Raw genomic sequence first — 22,993 nt, forward strand, 5'->3', positions numbered from 1 at the left:
AACCCCTGTACTTTTAATTAATCCAATTAATCTCAAAACTAATTCCAATTAATTTCTGATTAATTATTAATTGAATAATACTATTTCTAATTAATATATTATTCTCATAATATATTAACAAATCATTTATTTTGATTTCTAATCAATTTATTAACCATATAATAAATTAATAAATCAGTCTCTCTCTCTCTCTCTCTCTCTCTCTCTCTCTCTCTAAAAGTTATCATATTCAATTGTTAGGTTTGAGGGCAACCCAAAAGGACTGTGCTACTATCAATTCAAGTTTATACCAATTATAGTTATGGGCTTGGTGTGACATCCTCATTTTCACGGCCAGAAAAGACCGATTTGTTTATGCTTTATTTTGAAAATCAGAGTATCTTTTAAAGAAATATGTTGCAGAATTTGTTCCCAGAAAAACATGATAAATATATTATCAAAGCATTTCCGAAGAAATGTATTTTTTTTCCTTTTTAAAACATTGGGATGTCATCGTCAATACAGAAACATAAGCATAAACAGACCTTACATTCATTTACACTAGTGATCTACATCTCCTTAGTCTCTTAGTGTAATGTAGCTTCGTATCGACACCTGTGATACAAATAAACTGAGTGTGTCAGGTTGGGAAACCTGGTTAGTACATAGGGGTTTCAATCCCACAATGTTATATCACATATATAATTGAGAACTCACAAAATATACAATTTCACCATATATATATATATATATATATATATATATATATATATATATATATATATATATATATATATATAAGCAACTCTTACCCCACCCCGTTGATCCTCACAACGACACTATCCATACTCTCGGACCTTAAAATTTATCTCTTTACTTAATCCATGCTCGCGGATCTAATCCATGCTCTCGGATCAATAACTGTGCCCATTCCATACTCTCGTACTAGGGACAACTGTCTAAATCCATACTCCCGGATTAAGGTCAATTGACTATGTCCAATCCATACTCTCGAACTAGGGACAATGACTATGTCTAATCCATGCTCCCGGATCAATGACATATTTTAAAGTTCTATTATATGTGTGTAACTCACTCGTACTCATAAGAATATACTACCCAATATTCCCCATAATTAATTTAGGTTTACTCTTTATCCTAAATCATCATATATAATCAGGTATGTTCTTTAACACGTATTTCAGGAAACATCAAATAACTCGTACATAAACATATATTTAATACTTCAATCAATATTTGTATTAAAATCACGTTCATGAAAGGGACTATGCACTCACTTGTTAAGGTGGTGATTCCGAACTCAGACAGCGCCTCGCTTCTATTAATTTATTTTCCTTCGACGAAACCTAGTATCATTACAACTAGATTTTAGTCTAATATTCATTGCGACTAATTATTAGTCTAGATTCATCATTAACTCAGAGTCTACTTCATGATCTATCAAGTAAGGATCAGCCAGGCAGGACAGTTGGGAGGCAGGACCATTTCGGCATATAGCTTTTCTGAAATCCAACAACCAAACCCAACGTGACCATTCTAGACACCTCTCCTGTAAGTAGTTCAATCAGAATAACGACTTTGAATCACTGATAAATTTTATTTATAGGTTCATAATAACGATATTATATTTATATATAAGCTTTATTTAAAGTATGGAAGGCGTATCTCACTTACAACGGGTTTTTATCAAAAACCAGACTCTGCACGGGCCGAGAAGCTCTTTTTCTCGGAGCCTTCGGGAGCTCCGGGGCTTCCTTCGGGTGCTAGGGGGTACCCTAGGCTTTGTGGGGGGGGGGGGTTGGGATAGTCTAGAGAGAGGGTAGAGAGAGAAAGTAGAAGTGGGGGTATCAAATATGGAGGCTGCCTAGCAACCTATTTATAGGCGCGAGGCCTCGCACTATGCTGGGCGTAGTTCCGAAGTACGCTGCGCGTAGTGAGCAATCGTACAACACGCGTCCGAAGTTCGGTGGGGCTACGTGGCTGCTTGTGGACCGAGGAAGGCGAGATCGCTGGGCGTACCGAGCTTGTACGCGGGGCGTACTCATATGCTAGGCATCCGTTGCGAATGTTGGGCATCCGAAGCGATACGTGTCAGCATCTCGTGCGAGATCGTGGGGACCAAGCAACGGGCATGATTCGGCCACGTCATCAACCTCGCAAATCCGAATCCCGATTTCAAAAATTAATAACTCTCACATATGAGCTCCGTTTTCAACGTTCTTTATATCCACGCATAGGCAGGATCGCACTCTACATCTTTGGTTTAGACTCCGTCGGCTAATTTTGACTTTATTTTTATAGTTATATTTTTAACAGGCCGGGACAGAAATAGTCCGTTAAAAATTCATAACTTCTTCATCCGACGTCTGTTTTCGTCTGTCTTTTTATCGTTATGCTACTATTAACGAGATATTCGATTCTCGTTTAGGTTGTGTCGGCTAAAAATCGCTCGATCTAATATTCGAACTCCGGGCTGTGTACTGCTAAGCCGAAACTTAGAAAAATCATAACTTCCTCATACAAAGTCAGATTTTGGCGTTCTTTTTATTCACGCTTTTGGTTTAATGTATTCTATGACTTTTGTTTAGATCGCTAAGGCTAAAAAGAACTCTATCGTAAATTCACTATTTACGTCACGCAGTGTCGTGCCGGTTTTGCAGCGAAACTTCGGCGGGCCATAACTTCTTTGTTATAACTCGGATTTCAGTGTTCTTTATATGGACGGAACCCTTGTGACATATGCTACAACTTTTATTAAGATTATTTATTCTAAATAATCTTCTATCAAAAAGTCATTTTTCGACACTTATTGTCTCTAAATTGACTAGCCCGAATCTACGGGCGTTACAATTATCTCCCCCTTAGGATGATTACGTACCGGAATCATCAACGAGACAGGGCTTGTATAATGATTCCATATGTTGCCTCTTCATCCAAGGTAATAACCGTATCTTCTATGTTTCTTTGAACGAGTATCTAATTCCTGGACTCCTTGACTACAAGCGGTGCTCGATCTTGTACCCGCTTTCTATCTCATGTTAGACTCCAAATTATTGTTGGATTAGGTGTCTAAGCCCATAACTATATTTGGTATGTACTTGACCCGATAGTAGCATGGTCCTTTTGGGTTGCCTTCACCAAAGCAACTTAACTGGATGAATAAATGAGAAAGAGGTAATTATGATTTATTAATATATTATGAGAATAATATATTAAAAGAGAAATTGTATTGTTTAATAAATATTAGTCAAGAATTAATTTAGAATTAATTTGGTGGTCAAAAGAGATTAATTAAATTAAGGGGACTGATATTGTAATTATTGGATAGTTGCAATATGGGGTAAGGAAACCCTAAAGATAGGGTTGACGAAATCCTTATGGATAGCCCATAAGATTTCGTCCAAGGTAGGGTTTTGGAAGATTTTGATGGGTTGTCTAAGGCTTAAGCAACTTGATTAGGTATTTGACCGAAACCCTAATTCCTCACATATATAAAGACACCCCATGACATCCCAAATTCGGCTACACCAACCCTAGAAGAGTTCAAAGAGCTGAATTTTAGCCTTCCCTTCTCTCTCTAATATTCTCCATTTCCGTGGTGTTTGTGATTCATCAGAGGCACAACATTTGGAGTGCTAAGATTCTCAAAAGCTCAAGTTCTTCAAGCATCAATCAAAGGTAATGCTCTAACTAGTTTATTAGACATGATTTCGTATTTTATGATATGCTAGATTAGGGTTTTGCAAGTCTTGGACAATTATGCATGTACAATTAGAAAAACTAGATCCAAGCACTACGGTTTGCATGTGCACCATAGGATTGTTGTAATGCTCAAAACCCATCAGTGGTATCAGAGCCTAGGATGTTTGTTCTAATGTATTTGATGCAAAGTTTATTGTTCATAGCTGTTAAAATTCGTTTTCTGATTTCGACTAAACTCACGACGTGACTCACTGGAGCTCACGACGTGAGTTCAGCTGTTTGCTGGATTCCGAATTTTCTGTCTTAATTTGCTTTGGATAATTACCATAATTTTTTTTTTCAAAATAAAAATCAGATTTTTTATTATGGTAATAGATATCCTAATCAAATTAATGGATAATTGTCAATTTTAGATAATTACTTGTTTTTATAAGATAAAGATTTATTATTTGTAAACTGATTTGAATTATCTTGCATGAAATTGAATTAGGTCAAATTTAGATAATCACTAATTAAATGTTTAATTAAATTATTAGTAATTTGATCTAGATAGTTTTGAAAAGTTTCAAATCTTGCCCTCAAGTTTTGGAATTTAAATTTTTTGATTAAAAAGTTTAATTTTGAAATATTTAAATTCTAAACCCTAGAATTTTACAAGTTTAAAATTCAACCCTTATACTATTATAATAATATAAGATTAATTATATATATATATATATATATATATATATATATATATATATATATATATATATATATATATATATATATATATAAGATTAATCTAGTCTTGCCGTTAGTAGGCCTCATTCACGAAACCGATCTATAAGGGGGGTATAAGGTTGCTGCCTATAAAATGGCAGTTTAATGGGTGTCCACTCTCACCCACCGCTTCCTTGATTGGTGGAGGGTCGTTAGCCGAACGGGTAGGATAGGGAAATTAATTCCTCATTAAAAGTATAATGATTAATAAAGTAACTAAATGTTTTTGTAAAATTTCCAATCTTAGTTACTTTAGGAAAAATGTGAAATTGTATGCTATTCCATGAAATTGCACTTTGCACCTTGCCAAGTCATTAGTGGAGCGTGCGTGGCTAACCGGCACACTAATTTGGGACTAGCTTGGGTGGCGAAGGGTGGCTCGATGTTTATCATAGACTAATGGAGCGTGTGTGGTTAACCGGCACATTAGTTAGGTGATAAATGACATCGAGAGCACCAAACACATTTTCATGGTTATTCACACCTTGTTTGTGATCCTCGGTATCCCAGTCACAAACTTGAAGGGCATAATCGAGATTTAAACATGCCATTGAAAAGTTCAATGAATCTCAAAAGAATCTAGGAATTTCAATTCATTTAAAACTTAAAGTCTTTTTCGTTTTTCATGGTGGAAATTAGTAGATCGTCATTCACTTACCTTCAAATTATTTGCAATTAGATTACAGCATCCCTTTTCTGAATTGTAAATAATGTTGTTGGATCCTAGCCCTAATTTCTCATTTGGGTGTTTAATTTGGGATTCATATCTAATCAAAACTTTGTCTCTTTTCTTTTTCAGATGTCTAATCAAAACAACAACAACACTTCAGGCTCTAACGCTTCTGGTTCCTTCTCTCTCATGAACCTTTGTGGGAGAGTGATCTTTAATGGCACCAAATTTAACGACTGGATTCGTAACATCAGAATTGTGACCAGATACGAGGACAAATAATATGTTCTCGATAAGGAGCTCAAGGAGGTTAATGTCAATATTTCCACTCCTGAAGAAATAGTTGCCTACGAGGCACATGAAAGGGATGCAACGAAAGTCCATTGCATCATGCTAGCTACTATGACTGCCGAGCTCCGAAAGTCATATGAAGACTACTATCCTTATGAGATGCACCAGGACTTGATGGAAAGGTACCATCAAAGTGCCAGGAAGAGAGGTATGAGATCATCGCCTCGATGATCACTACCAAAATGAAGGATGGAGAGTCCATCACGGTCCACTTGCAGAAGGTGTAGAGATATGTGGACCGCTTGTTGAAGTTCAATATCAACTTTGATGAGGAGATGGCGATTGATGTCATTCTCCACTCCTTACCTCCTTGCTACGACCAGTTTCGTATGACCTATCACATGAACAAAGAGGAGGTTACACTTAGCAAGCTTCAAGGTCTCTTGCGAACTGCTGCGAGCATTTTAAAAGGCAAGTTTGTTGCATCAACTCATACTGCTGCTGCCCCTGTCCTGGCTATTGGGCAAGGTAAAGGGAAGAAGAGGAAGGCTCCTTCTAAGAGCTTCAAGGGCAACCCCATGACGGATCCTCTTCTAATGGGACCAAAGCTGGTTCTGCCACCCCCTCCACCAACCCTAAAGAAGCAGAGTGCTTCTACTGCCAGGAGAAAGGGCATTGGAAGAGAAGTTGCCCGAAGTACTTGCAGGATATCAAGGATAGGAAGAAAAAGCCCACCTTCGCAGGTATTTATACTATTCAATCTAATAACTCATCACATGCTAGTTCTTGGCTCCTTGATACAGGATGTGATTTTCACATTTGTTCTGATTTGGAGGGTCTAAGAAGTAGGGATGTGGAGCATGGGAAGATGAACCTGGTCATGGGGAATAGGAAAGTTTCGCCTGTCACCAAGAGTGGGGTTTACTCTTTAGTGCTTAGTAGTGGGTTAGGATTAGAGTTGAATAATTGTTGCTACCCGTCTGATATGGCGAGAAACATTATTTCTTTTCATGGTTTGTATAAACAAGGATTTAGATTTTCATTTAATAATGAAATTGGTTCTATTAATGCTTATTTGAATGGTGTTTTCTATTTTGAAGCATTGCCTTGTAATGGAATATATGAAACTGTGATGATTGTTGATAACTTAGGAAATAATGTATTGCAAATCGATTCTTCCAATGGTTTGGACAACGCATGCTTGTGGCATTGTCGTCTTGGACATGTCAACAATAAACGCATGGCCCAACTCCAAAAGGATGGAGTGTTGGAGTCGTTTGACCTAAAATCATATGACACTTGCAAGTCTTGTTTACTTGGTAAGATGACCAAGTCACCCTTCACTGGTACTTGTGAAAGGGGTGAGGGTCTGTTGGATCTCATACATACTAATGTATGTGGGCCCTTCAGATCCAACACAAGGGACGCTTATCGCTTCTATGTGACTTTTACTGATGATTATAACATATATGGGTATATCTACTTAATCAAGCATAAGTCAGAAACTTTTGAAAAGTTCAAAGAGTTTAAACAAGAAGTGGAGAATCAGTTGGGCAGGAAGATAAAGATGCAACGCTCTGATCGGGGTGGTGAGTATCTTAGTATCGAGTTCCATGAGTATCTAAAAGAATGTGGAATAGTTTCACAATTGATGCCACCTAGGACACCACAACTCAATGGTGTGGCTGAGAGGTGCAATCGGACCTTGTTGGACATGCTTCGTTCCATGATGAGCCGTGCTTCGCTACCTATCTCATTCTGGGGGTATGCCTTAGAGACTGCCACCCATATCCATAACCTAGTCCCTACCAAGAAGGTTGCCAAAACACCTCACGAGATATGGACAGGAAAAGCTCCCTCGTTGTCACATATCAAGGTTTGGGGTTGCGAGGCTTTCGTATGACGAGAGACTCATGACAAGCTCGAACCTCGTAGTGAGCGATGTATTTTCATCGGCTACCCACATAAGTCCTTTGGATATCTCATCTATAGACCGAGTGACAATGTTGTCTTCGTTGCGAGGAGAGGAGTATTTCGCGAGAGAGAGCTCATATGCCAAGAGGACAGTGGGAGGCAAATTGATCTTGAAGAGCTTCAAGAGTCAAGCGATGAAGGAACCTCTAACACTAGCGATCAACCTGAGGAGGAAACTCCTATTGAACCAGTTGACGAGTCCTTACCTCTTAGACGTTCTAGTAGAGTTAGTGTTCCACCTGAGTTTTATGGGTTCCATATTACTATTGAGGGTGATAAATTTATTAGTGATAGTACACTAGTAAATTTGGATGAACCTACCAGCTACAAGGAAGCCATGGCAGGCCTGTAGTCTGCGAAATGGAGAAAGATGATGGACAGCGAGATTCGGTCCATGTATGACCATCAAGTTTGGAACTTGGTTGAAAATGTGTCAGGTCGTATGACAGTCGGGTGCAAGTGGATCTTCAAGAAGAAGACTGACATGGATGGGAAAGTGCAGACATATAAGGCGCGATTGGTTGCGAAGGGCTTTACTCAAACACCTGGAGTTGACTATGATGATAACTTCTCACTGGTTGCAAAGATAAAGTGTATTAGGGTGATGCTAGCCATAGCTGTGTTTCATGACTATGAAATATGGCAGATGGATGTCAAAACCGCTTTCCTTAATGGAAAGTTGGCTTGGGATATTTACATGAGTTAGCCAGAGGGTTTTGTCGATTCGAAGCATCCTAATAGAGTGTGCAAGCTTGAGAAATCCATTTATGGATTGAAACAAGTATCTCGCAGATGGAATCTTTGTTTCGATGAGAAAGTCAAAGATTTTGGCTTTACGAGGAGCGAGGATGAGTCCTACGTATATGTCAAAGCTAGTGGGAGCATAGTTAGCTTTTTCATGTTGTATGTGGATGACATACTTCTCATAGGAAACCACGTCCCAACCTTGCAGGAGGTTAAGTCCTGGCTTGGGAAGTGCTTCGCTATGAAAGACCTCGGAGAAGCTGCTTATATTCTTGGGATAAGGATAGTGAGAAACAGGAGTAAAAGACTAATAGGACTTAGTCAAAGTACTTACTTGGATAAAGTGTTGAAACGTTTCTGCATGGAGAACTCCAAGAAAAGGGAGTTACCGATCCAAATCAATACCAAACTGAGTATGACTCAGAGAACGAGTACAGAGACTAAGATAGCAGAGATGAGCCAAGTACCTTACGCTTCCGCAGTTGGATCAATCATGTATGGTATGACTTGTACTCGCCCTAATGTGGCATTCGCTTTGAGCATGGTCAGCAGATATCAAGGGAACCTTGGTAGAGCCCATTCGACCGCAGTCAAGAATATTCTTAAGTACCTACGAAGGACAAAGGAATAGTTTCTTATCCTCGGTGGGAGTGATGACTTGAGAGTACGAGGGTACAGTGACGTCAGTTTTCAGACAGACCGAGATAATTACTGATCTCAGTCAGGCTGGGTCTTTACTCTTAATGGAGGGGCAGTGACTTGGAAAAGTTCCAATCAGGAAACTGTGGCTGATTCAACGTGCGAATCAAATTACATAGCAGCGAGTGAAGCGTCAAAGGAGGAAATATGGCTAAAGAAGTTCATCGGAGACCTTGGAGTTGTACCTGCCATAAAGGAGCCTATGGATATTTTCTGCGATAATGAAGGTGTGGTCGCCTTGACCAAGGAACCAAGGGATCATGGTAGATCCAGGCATATCGACAGGAAATATCACTTTATTAGACATCACGTAGAATATGGACTCCTTGTAGTGAAGATGGTATCATCAGAAGATAACCCAGCAGATCCCCTTACGAAGGGACTGAGTAGGGCTATGCACTTGCAGCACGCTAGGAGCATTGGGATGAAGGACGATATTAGTTTTATTTATAAGTAAAGTTACTGTCTTGTGTTAATTATTTACTATTGTTTCATTTTGCATGTTTTGACTTCCTGAATAATAAGATTAGTCGAACCATCCACAGTTAATCATACATTGGAAGTAGGTATGAAAGAAGACTGTCATGAATTGGCTTGTAGACCATCTAAAGTGTTTGGACATAGCAAAAGATTGCTGCAACGTTCATGAGTGTTCCTGAAAAGAGAATTGAGTAGTGGATTAAACCCTCGCTTACCTGAATCACTTCATGGAATTTAATCACGAGTGATTGTAAGACGATAATATCACATAGTCTTTAAACCTAGATATATGAGTTGTTGTTTGCGAGTTGGTTGTGCATTGATAATGCGTAAGCGCATCAGTAACTTGATGTTATAAAACGTATTTTTGTGTACAATTTGATGAGCAAATAGTAGAAGCATATAAGTCGAAGTTTATCTGTTCCTTTTGTCTCACAAGGATGAAAGCGATATCTTGGGCCCCTCGATGATTTGGTTTGACTTAGGTGTCGGGCCCGGTCAAGACTAAGTTGATGTGTTCAATTAAGTTCTATGTCAAGCATAAGTCAGAAATTTTGAAAAGTTTAAAGAGTTTAAACAAGAAGTGGAGAATCAGTTGGGCAGGAAGATAAAGATGTAACGCTCCGATCGGGTTTGTGAGTATCTTAGTATCGAGTTCCACGAGTATCTAAAGGAATGTGGAATAGTTTCATAATTGATGCCACCTAGGACACCACAACTCAATGGTGTGGCTGAGAGGCGCAATCGGACCTTGTTGGACATGCTTCGTTCCATGATGAGTCGTGCTTCGCTACCTATCTCATTCTGGGGGTATGCCTTAGAGACTGCCACCCATATCCATAACCTAGTCCCTACCAAGAAGGTTGCCAAAACACCTCACGAGATGTGGACAGGAAAAGCTCCCTCGTTGTCACATATCAAGGTTTGGGGTTGCGAGGCTTTCGTATGACGAGAGACTCATAACAAGCTCGAACCTCGTAGTGAGCGGTGTATTTTCATCGGCTACCCACAGAAGTCCTTTGGATATCTCATCTATAGACCGAGTGACAATGTTGTCTTTGTTGCGAGGAGAGGAGTATTTCGCGAGAGAGAGCTCATATGCCAAGAGGACAGTGGGAGGCAAATTGATCCTGAAGAGCTTCAAGTGTCAAGCGATGAAGGAACCTCTAACACTAGCGATCAACCTGAGGAGGAAACTCCTGTTGAACCAGTTGACGAGTCCTTGCCTCTTAGATGTTCTAGTAAAGTTAGTGTTCCACCTGAGTTTTATGGGTTCCATATTACTACTGAGGGTGATAAATTTATTAGTGATAATACACTAGTAAATTTGGATGAACCTAACAACTACAAGGAAGCCATGGCAGGCCCGTAGTCTGCGAAATGGAGAAAGATGATGGACAGCGAGATTCAGACCATGTATGACAATCAAGTTTGGAACTTGGTTGACAATGTGTCAGGTCGTATGACAGTCGGGTGCAAGTGGATCTTCAAGAAGAAGACTGACATGGATGGGAAAGTGCACACATATAAGGCACGATTGGTTGCGAAGGGCTTTGCTCAAACACGTGGAGTTGACTATGATGATAACTTCTCACAAGTTGCGAAGATAAAGTCTATTAGAGTGTTGCTAGCCATAGCTGCGTTTCATGACTATGAAATATGGCAGATGGATGTCAAAACCGCTTTCCTTAATGGAAAGTTGGCTGGGGATGTATACATGAGATATCCATAGGGTTTTGTCGATGGGAAGCATCCTAATAGAGTGTGCAAGTTTGAGAAATCCATTTATGGATTGAAACAAGTATCTCGCAGATGGAATCTTTGTTTCGATGAGAAAGTCAAAGAATTTGGCTTTATGAGGAGCGTGGATCAGTCCTGCGTATATGTCAAAGCTAGTGGGAGCATAGTTAGCTTTTTCGTGTTGTATGTGGATGACATACTTCTCACTGGAAACGACGTCCCAACCTTGCAGGAGGTTAAGTCTTGGCTTGGGAAGTGCTTCGCTATGAAGGACCTCGGAGAAGCTGCTTATATTCTTGGGATAAGGATAGTGAGAAACAGGAGTAAAAGACTAATAGGACTTAGTCAAAGTACTTACTTGGATAAAGAGCTGAAACGTTTCTACATGGAGATCTCCAAGAAATGGGAGTTACCGATCCAAAGCAATACCAAACTGAGTAAGACTCAGAGACCGAGTACAGAGACTGAGATAGCAGAGATGAGCCAAGTACCTTACGCTTCCGCAGTTTGATAAATCATGTATGCTATTGTTGGATTAATGTCTAAGTCCATAACTATAATTGGTAAGACTTGACCCGACCCGGCATGGTCCATTTGGGTTGCATGGCATCATGCATTTGGATAGACTATAATGAGAGAAATAACACTTAAGGTTGGTTAATATATTATAAGTTCTAATATATTAATAAGGTTATTTAATTAGTATTGATCAAGAATTAATTTGGAATTAATTAAGTGATCAAAAGGAGACTAATTAAATATATGGGTTGATTGTGTAAATCATTCATTCTTATACATGTGGGCTTGTGATCCAAGATTCCTTATGTTGGACTAAGTCCATGGGGTGACCCATGGATACTCCATGGAGGTTAAAATCCATGGAGCATAAGGAATGGGTAAAGTTATGAGTTACATGGTGTAACCCTAATAGCCACCATATAAAAGAATCCCATGGCTCAAGAAATCGTGCACTAATGTGTGAGTGTGAGGGCTACACGATTTTAAGGAGTGTTCAAGTTTCTCTCAAGTTATTCCAAGTGTATTTGGTGTTGTGTGAACCATTTGAGGTGTCACACTTGGGGCAGTAGGCACTCAAGCTTCATGAAGACATTCTACATCAAAGAGGTATGTATTCTATCTTGTTATATTTATTATTTTGTATGCTAGATTAGGATAATACCTTGGATGTTCATAATTGTATGTATAATAAAGAAAACATAGATCCAAGGTATTTAGGGTTGCATGTACACTTAGGAGTGTTAGAATGCTCATAACCCAACAGTGGTATCAGAGCCAGGTTTTGTTTTCTTGTTATACTTGCAAAAGTAGCTGAAAAATCGAGTTGGATGCATATATTCGATTGTTTTGGCTGGAATTGGACTAGGAACATTACCCTAAGATGTTTTTGGACTTATAAACTTGTTTTTGATGTGGTAATGTTCATGCTAATCCAATTTCTAAGATAATTGTCATAATTTCAAGATTTGTATTAGTTTGTATGTTCATGCTAATTTCTTGAAGATTGATGATTTGAATTATCTTGTTCTTATGAGGTTCTTAGATTAATAGAAAAGTTGTGTGAAATAGTTGTTTTCAATCCATTTTAATCTAAGAGTTGATTCCAAAGTGCGTTTTTGTAACTTGTCCTCAAGTTATATGAAAAGGCACATTTAAGAATCATAAAACTCATAAAAGTTGGCAAAGGTTACAAAATGAAGAGTCTAGTTCTAATTAAATGGTTTTATGACTCCATAACTTGTCCTCAAGTTATGGAGGTTCAAGAGTCTCTTCATTAAATTAAAAAAAAGTGTAACCTTAATTAGTTCCATAAGTTACAATAAAAAAAAGTTATTTTTTTTTATTAATTAGTTTAAAGTCTTCCATAACCTATCGTGTTGAAATTTTTGTGCCTATTCAAGTTGGCTTTGCATAGGAGTTTTGAGAGTTCTCAATTGGTTGCACAACTACTTGGAAGCAATGGCAGGCACCTGAGCTGCCAAATGGCAAGAATTTAAGATTGCACAAGTTTAATCAATATGAGTTTGGATTTGTCACTAACCTTGTCTTGTGATTATGGTTTTGACAAATTCACATGGATAAGAACACATACACTATTAAATCTAAGTGTCATAAGGTTTCTCTCCGATTCATGAAAATGATGGTGAGGAAACACTTTCACTAAGTAGATTTTAGCTAGATAGCAATTGTGATATTTGCATTCTCAAAGTCGTTAGTGGAGCGTGTGTGGTTTACCGGCACACTAACATGGACTTGTGAGAAGTGGCAAAGGTCTAAACAATTGAGACTATGATTACGACATCCCTTTTCATAGTTCTAAAATTGTTTAGACACACATGTGAGCTATCTAAGAGAGGTGTATGATTTTGATAAAGTTTTATCAAAACAATCTAGTATCAGAAATCTGAACTTTGGTAAGAAAGTCAGCTGATTTCTGAGTACATGTCAAAGCTAGTGGGAGCATAAGTGTTATGCTAATAATCATCATGTTAGTGGGAGCATGATAATTATGACAAAGGTTGCAAGTTAGCAATGTTAATTATAGAAAACAAAAGTTTCAATTCGTGAGGTTGCAGGGGTTGAAAAAGTTGTTTTGCTATAATTAAGGGAGAGGAAATTATACTTCATTTCAATTCTAAAAGCTTAGATTGAGATTTTAATCGTATTTAATCAAGGATATATATATATATGAATTTCATGTTGGAATGGCTCAACATAAGGAAATTCTATATATGGGTCCATTATTTGCGTTCTAAAATTCGATTATGATTACGACATCCCGTTTCATAATCTGAATTTTGAGAACTTGGCAAATTGAAAAGGAAATATTATAGCAAAAGACTGGTTTAGTCTTTATGTGAGACATCATGAATCGTGTCCCATATGCTTCGGATATAGGATCGATTACATGTGCTATATTCATCCTTTCTAAAATTTTCCAAATGCCTGGGGCATTATGAAGGGAAAAGGTCTAGAATTGGATATGACTAAAATGATTAAGCAATTGTCGAGGACAATCTAAGGTTTACCAAAGATTGGTTGCTCAAGGACAGTTGGAAGTATAATGTTAATTCTGGAAGGACCATATTGACATAATCTGTAAGGAGGCAACTCTTGTTCAGAAGTGATAGTCAAAATGGAATGAAATGTTTCAAAGTTAGAAATTAGTCAATCTGTGTAAGATTAGGAAACGTAATGAAAGAAGGATGTTTCCAAGGAGCTGATCTCCTTTGGAATGCTCTGTAATGATTGTTGTCAAGTCTTTCTGACTTCGTGCATAATCATTAAGAGGATCAATGCATATAAGTTTAGAATCTAACAGATTTCAGTAAATGGCATGAATTTGGAATTCTTGCATTTGCAGTAAGGATTTGGGACTGTGAAAAGAGGATCATTGGAGTGATGTTCAATTGATCTATTTTACAAAGTAAAGATCATAGACAAACATAGTATGCATACTTGGTGTATGGCATGACTAGTGTTTAGAAAACATAGTGTACATGCTTGGAGCATGGGACAACTATTGTTTTAAATTCAAGTATAAAGTTGATAAAACCGAAACAATGAATAATGAGTAATCAGTATGGTGATAAATAAAAGTGTTTATTTATATTCATAGGGTTTGATACCATATTTGATTCATTTATTCTTGTGTTTCACTTTGCATGTTTTGACTTCCAGAATAACTAAGTCGCTCTTCCTGAATGATTAAGTTATTCAAACCATCCACAGTCGGTCATATGTTGGAAGTAGATATGAATCAAGACTGTCATGGGTTGGTTTGTAGAGGTCCAAGTTGGTGGACAAAGTGGTGCTACAACACTCATGAGTGCTCATAAGTTCTGAGTATTGGATTCAACCCGCGCTCATTTGAATCACTTCATGGATTTTATCACGAGTGATCATGAGACAATAATATCTTATATTCTTCAAACCTAGAGATATGAGTTGTTACTATGAGTTGGTTATACATTGATTGCACGAAAACGCATTGGTAACTCGATGTTATAAAACGTGCCTTTGTGTATGATTCAACAAGTAGTAGAACAAGCCATATGAGTCGAAGTTTATCCATTCCTTTTACCTTCGGGATAAAAGCGATATATGTGAGCCCCTCGATGATTTAAAGATGATACATGTGAGTGCTTGGCCAAGCCAGGACTGATTTGATTTGTTCAATCAGTCAGTCATCATGAATCGGAAATCGGGAAACAACAAATGGACAGAAAGAATGATTGATAATCCATGTCTCAGTCCATATGATATCTAGAATGGAGGAATATATGATCCCTTATCTAATGGACAAGTCATTGACAAAGGTCAGAGTTCATCGACAAGGTCAGAGTTCGACAGAAGCTTTTGAGAGCTACGATTGCTGATCGGTTCCTGAAGTCATACGCAATAATAGTTTTAGACTTATCCAAGTGGGAGACTGTTGGATTAATGTCTAAGTCCATAACTATAATTGGTAAGACTTGACCTGACCCGGCATGGTCCATTTGGGTTGCATGGCATCATGCATTTGGATAGACTATAATGAGAGAAATAACACTTAAGGTTGGTTAATATATTATAAGTTCTAATATATTAATAAGGTTATTTAATTAGTATTGATCAAGAATTAATTTGGAATTAATTAAGTGATCAAAAGGAGACTAATTAAATATATGGGTTGATTGTGTAAATCATTCATTCTTATATATGTGGGCTTGTGATCCAAGATTCCTTATGTTGGACTAAGTCCATGGGGTGATCCATGGATACTCCATGGAGGTTAAAATCCATGGAGCATAAGGAATGGGTAAAGTTATGAGTTACATGGTGTAACCCTAATAGCCACCATATAAAAGAATCCCATGGCTCAAGAAATCGTGCACTAATGTGTGAGTGTGAGGGCTACACGATTTTAAGGAGTGTTCAAGTTTCTCTCAAGTTATTCCAAGTGTATTTGGTGTTGTGTGAACCATTTGAGGTGTCACACTTGGGGCAGTAGGCACTCAAGCTTCATGAAGACATTCTACATCAAAGAGGTATGTATTCTATCTTGTTATATTTATTATTTTGTATGCTAGATTAGGATAATACCTTGGATGTTCATAATTGTATGTATAATAGAGAAAACATAGATCCAAGGTATTTAGGGTTGCATGTACACTTAGGAGTGTTAGAATGCTCATAACCCAACAGCTATGACTTGTACTCGCCCTAATGTGGCATTCGCTTTGAGCATGGTCAGCAGATATCTAGGGAACCTTGTTAGAGCCCATTCGACCGCAGTCAAGAATATTCTTAAGTACCTACGAAGGACCAAGGAATGGTTTCTTATCCTCGGTGGGAGTGATGACTTGAGAGTACGAGGGTATAGTGACGCCAGTTTTCAGACAGACCGAGAAAATTACCGATCTCAGTCAGGCTGGGTCTTTACTCTTAATGGAGGGGCAGTGACTTGGAAAAGTTCCAATCAGGAAACTGTGGCTGATTCAACATGCGAATCAAAGTACATAGCAGTGAGTGAAGCGTCAAAGGAGGCAATATGGATAAAGAACTTCATCGGAGACCTTGGAGTGGTACCTGCCATAAAGGATCCTATGGAGATTTTCTACGATAACGAAGGTGCGGTCGCCTTGACCAAGGAACCAAGGGATCATGGTAGATCCAGGCATATCGACAGGAAATATCATATTATTAGACATTGCGTAGAATAGGGACTCCTTGTAGTGAAGATGGTATCGTCAGAAGATAACCCAGCAGATCCCCTTACGAAGGGACCGAGTAGGGTTAAGCACTTGCAACACGCTAGGAGCATTGGGCTGAAGGACGATATTAGTTTTAGTGATTAGATAGCTTTTAGAAACTTGTAATAGATAAATTGTAATTAACATTTGATGATTAAATAAAAGGTGTTTTATTTATAAGTAAAGTTACTGTCTTGTGTTAATTATTTACTATTGTTTCATTTTGCATGTTTTGACTTCCTAAATAATAAGATTATTCGAACCATCCACAGTCAATCATACATTGGAAGTAGGTATGAAAGAAGATTGTCATGAATTCGCTTGTAGACTGTCTAAAGTGTTTGGACATAGCAAAAGATTGCTGCAACGTTCATGAGTGTTCCTGAAAAGAGAATTGAGTATTGGATTAAACCCTCGCTTACCTGAATCACTTCATGGAATTTAATCACGAGTGATTGTAAGACGATAATATCATATAGTCTTTAAACCTAGATATATGAGTTGTTGTTTGCGAGTTGGTTGTGCATTGATAATGCGTAAGCGCATCAGTAACTTGATGTTATAAAACGTATTGTTGTGTACAATTTGATGAGCAAATAGTAGAAGCATATAAGTCGAAGTTTATCTGTTCCTTTTGTCTCACAAGTATGAAAGCGATATCTTGGGCCCCTCGATGATTTGGTTTGACTTATGTGTCGGGCCCGGTCAAGACTAAGTTGATGTGTTCAATTAGTTATATGTCATACAGATCAGAGATCGAGAAACAAACTGCTGGACAATAAGTATGACTATGTTCCATGTGATTGTCCACACGATATCTTGAGAACGGAGGACTATACGATCCCTTATCTATAGGACGTGTCATTTGACTAGGTCAGAGTTGACAACGGCTTTTGAGAGCTATGATTGCTAATCGGATTTTGAAGTCATACTTGCAATTATAGTTATTAGACTTATCCAAGTGGGAGACTGTTGGATTAGGTGTCTAAGCCCATAACTATATTTGGTATGTACTTGACCCGATAGTAGCATGGTCCTTTTGGGTTGCCTTCACTAAAGCAACTTGACTGGATGAATAAATGAGAAAGAGGTAATTATGATTTATTAATATATTATGAGAATAATATATTAAAAGAGAAATCGTATTGTTTAATTAATATTGGTCAAGAATTAATTTAGAATTAATTTGGTGGTCAAAAGAGATTAATTAAATTAAGGGGACTGATATTGTAATTATTGGATAGTTGCAATATCGGGTAAGGAAACCCTAAAGATAGGGTTGACGAAATCCTTATGGATAGCCCATAAGATTTCGTCCAAGGTAGGGTTTTGGAAGATTTTGATGGGTTGTCTAAGGCTTAAGCAACTTGATTAGGTCTTTGACCGAAACCCTAATTCCTGACCTATATAAGGACACCCCATGACATCCCAAATTCGGCTACACCAACCCTAGAAGAGTTCAAAGAGCTGAATTTTAGCCTTCCCTTCTCTCTCTAATATTCTCCATTGCTTTGGTGTTTGTGATTCATCAGAGGCACAACATTTGGGGTGTTAAGATTCTCAAAAGCTCAAGTTCTTCAAGCATCAATTAAAGGTAATGCTCTAACTAGTTTATTCGACATGATTTCGTTTTTTATGATATGCTAGATTAGGGTTTTGCAAGTATTGGACAATTATGCATGTACAATTAGAAAAACTAGATCCAAGCACTAGGGTTTGCATGTGCACCATAGGATTGTTGTAATGCTCAAAACCCATCAATTATGACCTTCAAGTCACAATCTCGATCCTTATTGGAGACTCCTTCTTCTTCTTAACAGACTTAAGATAAGTTATTTGATTTCCATCATAGACCGATGGGTCACGTTCTAATGACCTCTCATCGTATGTTGCAAAGCTTAGACTCATGTCTCTTAGAGTCAAATTCCAGGACGGAATATACCTGCCTTCATGTCCTAATGTGATATAATCACCTTTTAGTATGTAGCACTTCTAGCTACAAGTTTCTTACTTTAACAGTGATTGCAAAACTTCTATTGATCGCTTCGATTATCTTTCATTCCAATCTTCTGGCTCAACTCAAATGCTACATCGATCTTGGTTCTCTGTAACATACTCATCTTAGCCGGACTCGATTTGATATGACCACTAGGGTCGACATAACAATCATCTTCTTAGTCATCACCGAAACAATGGTGACGACATACATGAACAAAACGGAATCAATTACTGGCTTTTTGGTAACCTTGTGACGTTCCCTGATCCAAGTGCGATTCATGTGCTTCCGGTAGTATAGGCCTCTACTACCATTCACACCTACTCATACTCGTCCCAAGTATTGCCTTGCAGTCCCCAAGTTTTTATTTCCTAAAATCACAAAACGATTTAACATATACGAATGTGTTCAAATAATCATAAAAATTTCCCTAGACTCTACTAGGACTTCTTCCGTGCGTACCTTCAATCATCAATTCTGCTTCAACTTGGTTGGTGGTGGAAATTCCAAACCATGGGATAACTTTATGAATTATACCAAAAATTCTTTCTTTCTGGCAATCGAAAGGTGTACTTCTCCCGTACAAGACGTATTCTCTATTTATACGTATTTTAAAGGCAAGATACCTCTCTTATGATATCTTCTCATAAGTATCATTCACTATCGTAAGCCTTCTCATTTCCTCTATTTGCTCAGTTCGCTACGAGTCCTTATCTTGACATTCTATACACCAAAGCAGTCATTCGGTGTATCGTGACGGGAATATATATAGAGGAAGGTTTAGACGCGTATTCCTCCTTATTACTCTGAAAAGTTATATGCCAGTTCTAATCTCGTAATTAAACATTTAGAAATCTGAACACAAAAAGTTTCCAGATCCGGTCAGCAACAGGCCATAGATTCGATCAAACGATAGCATCATAAAGCATCACAAATCATTTAGCACATAAAGCATGTTAGGCATCTTCCCTAAATAAGCTAGTGTTTGTGTCTATTCAGGTGTACTTCTTAAAATATATTAGACACACTCCTCACGATCATCACTTAGCATTCTAAGTTTAAGTCTAGAAATAAATCCTTATTCCTAGTTCGCTTAAACTAATGTTTTGATACCAACTGTGACATCCCCATTTTCACGGCCAGAAAAGACCGATTTGTTTATGCTTTATTTTGAAAATCAGGGTATCTTTTAAGAAATATGTTGCGAAATTTGTTCCCAGAAAAACATGATAAATATATTATCAAAGCATTTCCGAAGAAATGTATTTTATTCTGTTTTAAAACATTGGGATGTCATCGTCAATACAGAAACATAAGCATAAACAGACCTTACATTCATTTACACTAGTGATCTACATCTCCTTAGTCTCTCAATGTAATGTAGCTTCATATTGACACCTGTGATACAAATAAACTGAGTGGGTCAGGTTGGGAAACCTGGTGAGTACATAGGGGTTTCAATCCCACAATGTTATATCATATATATAATTGAGAACTCACAAAATATACAATTTCACCATATATATATATATAAGCAACTCTTACCCCACCCCGTTGATCCTCACAACGACACTATCCATACTCTCGGACCTTAAAATTTATCTCTTTACTTAATCCATACTCTCGGATCAAATCCATGCTCTCGGATCAATAACTGTGCCCATTCCATACTCTCGTACTAGGGACAACTGTCTAAATCCATACTCCCAGATTAATGTCAATTGACTATGTCCAATCCATACTCTCGGACTAGGGACAATGACTATGTCTAATCCATGATCCCGGATCAATGACATATTTTAAAGTTCTATTTTCTGTGTGTAACTCACTCGTACTCATAAGAAGATACTACCCAATATTCCCCATAATTAACTTAGGTTTACTCTTTATCCTAAATCATCATATATAATCAGGTATGTTCTTTAACACGTATTTCAGGCAACATCAAATAACTCACACATAAACATATATTTAATACTTCAATCAATACTTGTATTAAAATCATGTTCATGAAAGGGACTATGCACTCACTTGTTAAGGTGGTGATTCTGAACTTAGACAGAGCCTCGTTTCTATTAATTTATTTTCCTTCGACTAAACCTAGTATCATTACAACTAGATTTTAGTCTAATATTCATTGCGACTAATTATTAGTCTAGATTCATCATTAACTCAGAGTCTACTTCATGATCTATCAGGTAAGGATCAGCCAGGCAGGACAGTTGGGAGGCAGGACCATTTCGGCATATAGCTTTTTCTGAAATCCAACAACCAAACCCAACGTGACCATTCTAGACACCTCTCCCGTAAGTAGTTCAATCAGTATAACGACTTTGAATCACTGATAAATTTTATTTATAGGTTCATAATAACGATATTATATTTATATATAAGCTATATTTTAAGTATGGTAAGCGTATCTCACTTACATCGGGTTTTTATCAAAAACTGAACTCTGCGCGGGCCGAGCTTCCCGGGCCGAAAAGCTCTTTTTCTCGGAGCCTTCGGGAGCTCCGGGGCTTCCTGCGGGTGCTAGGGGTACCCTAGGCTTTAGGGGGAGGTTGGGATCGTCTAGAGAGAGAGAGAGTAGAGAGAGAAAGTAGAAGTGGGAGGTATGAATAATTGAGGCTACCTCACAACCTATTTATAGGCACGAGGCCTCGCACTACGCTGGGCGTAGTTCCGAAGTACGCTGCGCGTAGTGAGCAATCGTACAACACACGTCTGAAGTTCGGTGGGGCTACGTGGCTGCTTGTGGACCGAGGAAGGCGAGATCGTTGGGCATACCGGGCTCGTACGCGGGGGTACTCGTACGTTGGGCGTCCAAAGCGATACGTGTCAGCATCTCGTGCGAGATCGTGGGGACCAAGCAACGGGCATGATTCAGCCACGTCATCAACCTCGCAAATCTGAATCCTGCTTTCAAAAATTCATGACTCTCGCATACGAGCTCCGTTTTTGACGTTCTTTATATTCACACGTAGGCGGGATCGTACTCTACAACTTTCGTTTAGACTCGTCGGCTAATTTTGACTTTATTTTTAAAGTTATATTTTTAACAGGCCGGGACAGGACTAGTCCGTTAAAAATTCATAACTTCTACATCCGACGTCCGTTTTCGTCTGTCTTTTTATCGTTACGCTACTATTAACAAGATCTTCGATTCTCGTTTAGGTTGTGTTGGCTAAAAATCGCTCGATCTAATATTCGAACTCCAGGTTGTGTATTGCTAAGCCGAAACTTAGAAAAATCATAACTTCCTCATACGAAGTCATATTTGGGCGTTCTTTTTATGCACGCTCTTGCTTTAACGTATTCTACGACTTTCGTTTAGATCGCTAAGGCTAAAAAGCACTCTATCGTAATATCACTACTTACGTCACGCAGTGTCGTAATACCACAACCTGTATCAAGGACCCTAGAACAAGAATGTGATGAGTTATTAGATAGAATAGTGTAAATACATGCATGGGTGGCCTTAACCTTCCTATCCCTGACATCCTGCAAGTATTTGGGGCAGCTTCGCTTCCAGTGCCCTTTTTCGTGACAGTAGAAACACTCTGCTTCCTTAGGAATGGAAGAGGGAGCAGCAGAACCAGCCTTGGTCCCACTAGAAGAGGATCCATCAAGAGACTTTCCCTTGTGGCTCTTTGAGGGAGCCTTCCTCTTCTTCCCTTTCCCTTTCCCAATTGCCAGAACAGGGGCGGTGGTAAGAGTAGTAACAACCGATTTACCTTTGAGACCACTTTCAACAGTCCTCAAAAGCCCTTGAAGTTTGCTAAGTGTAACCTCCTCCTTGTTCATATGATAGGTCATGCGGAACTGATCATAACATGGAGCTAAGGAGTGTAGAATGATATTTATAACCAGCTCCTCAGGGAAGTTCACATTCAACTTTAGCAATCGGTCCACAAACCTTTGCACTTTCTGCAAGTGGCCCGTGATGGGTTCACCATCCTTCATCATGGTTGTTATCATGGAAGAGATGATTTCATACCTCTCTTGGCGTGCACTTTGATGGTATCTTTCCATCATGTCCTGGTGCATCTCAAAAGGGTAAAAGTCCTCATAGGACTTTTGGAGCTCAGCTGTCATGGTGGCCAACATGATACAAGACACCTTCGTGGCATCCTTCTCATTAGTCCTAAAGTCAGTGATCTCCTCAAGAGTAGCAAAAGACTC

This window comes from Lactuca virosa, chromosome 3 (genome assembly GCF_052849685.1).
Source record: "Lactuca virosa cultivar CGN04683 chromosome 3, Lactuca_virosa_CGN04683_v6, whole genome shotgun sequence".
Classification (NCBI taxonomy): Eukaryota; Viridiplantae; Streptophyta; class Magnoliopsida; order Asterales; family Asteraceae; genus Lactuca; species Lactuca virosa.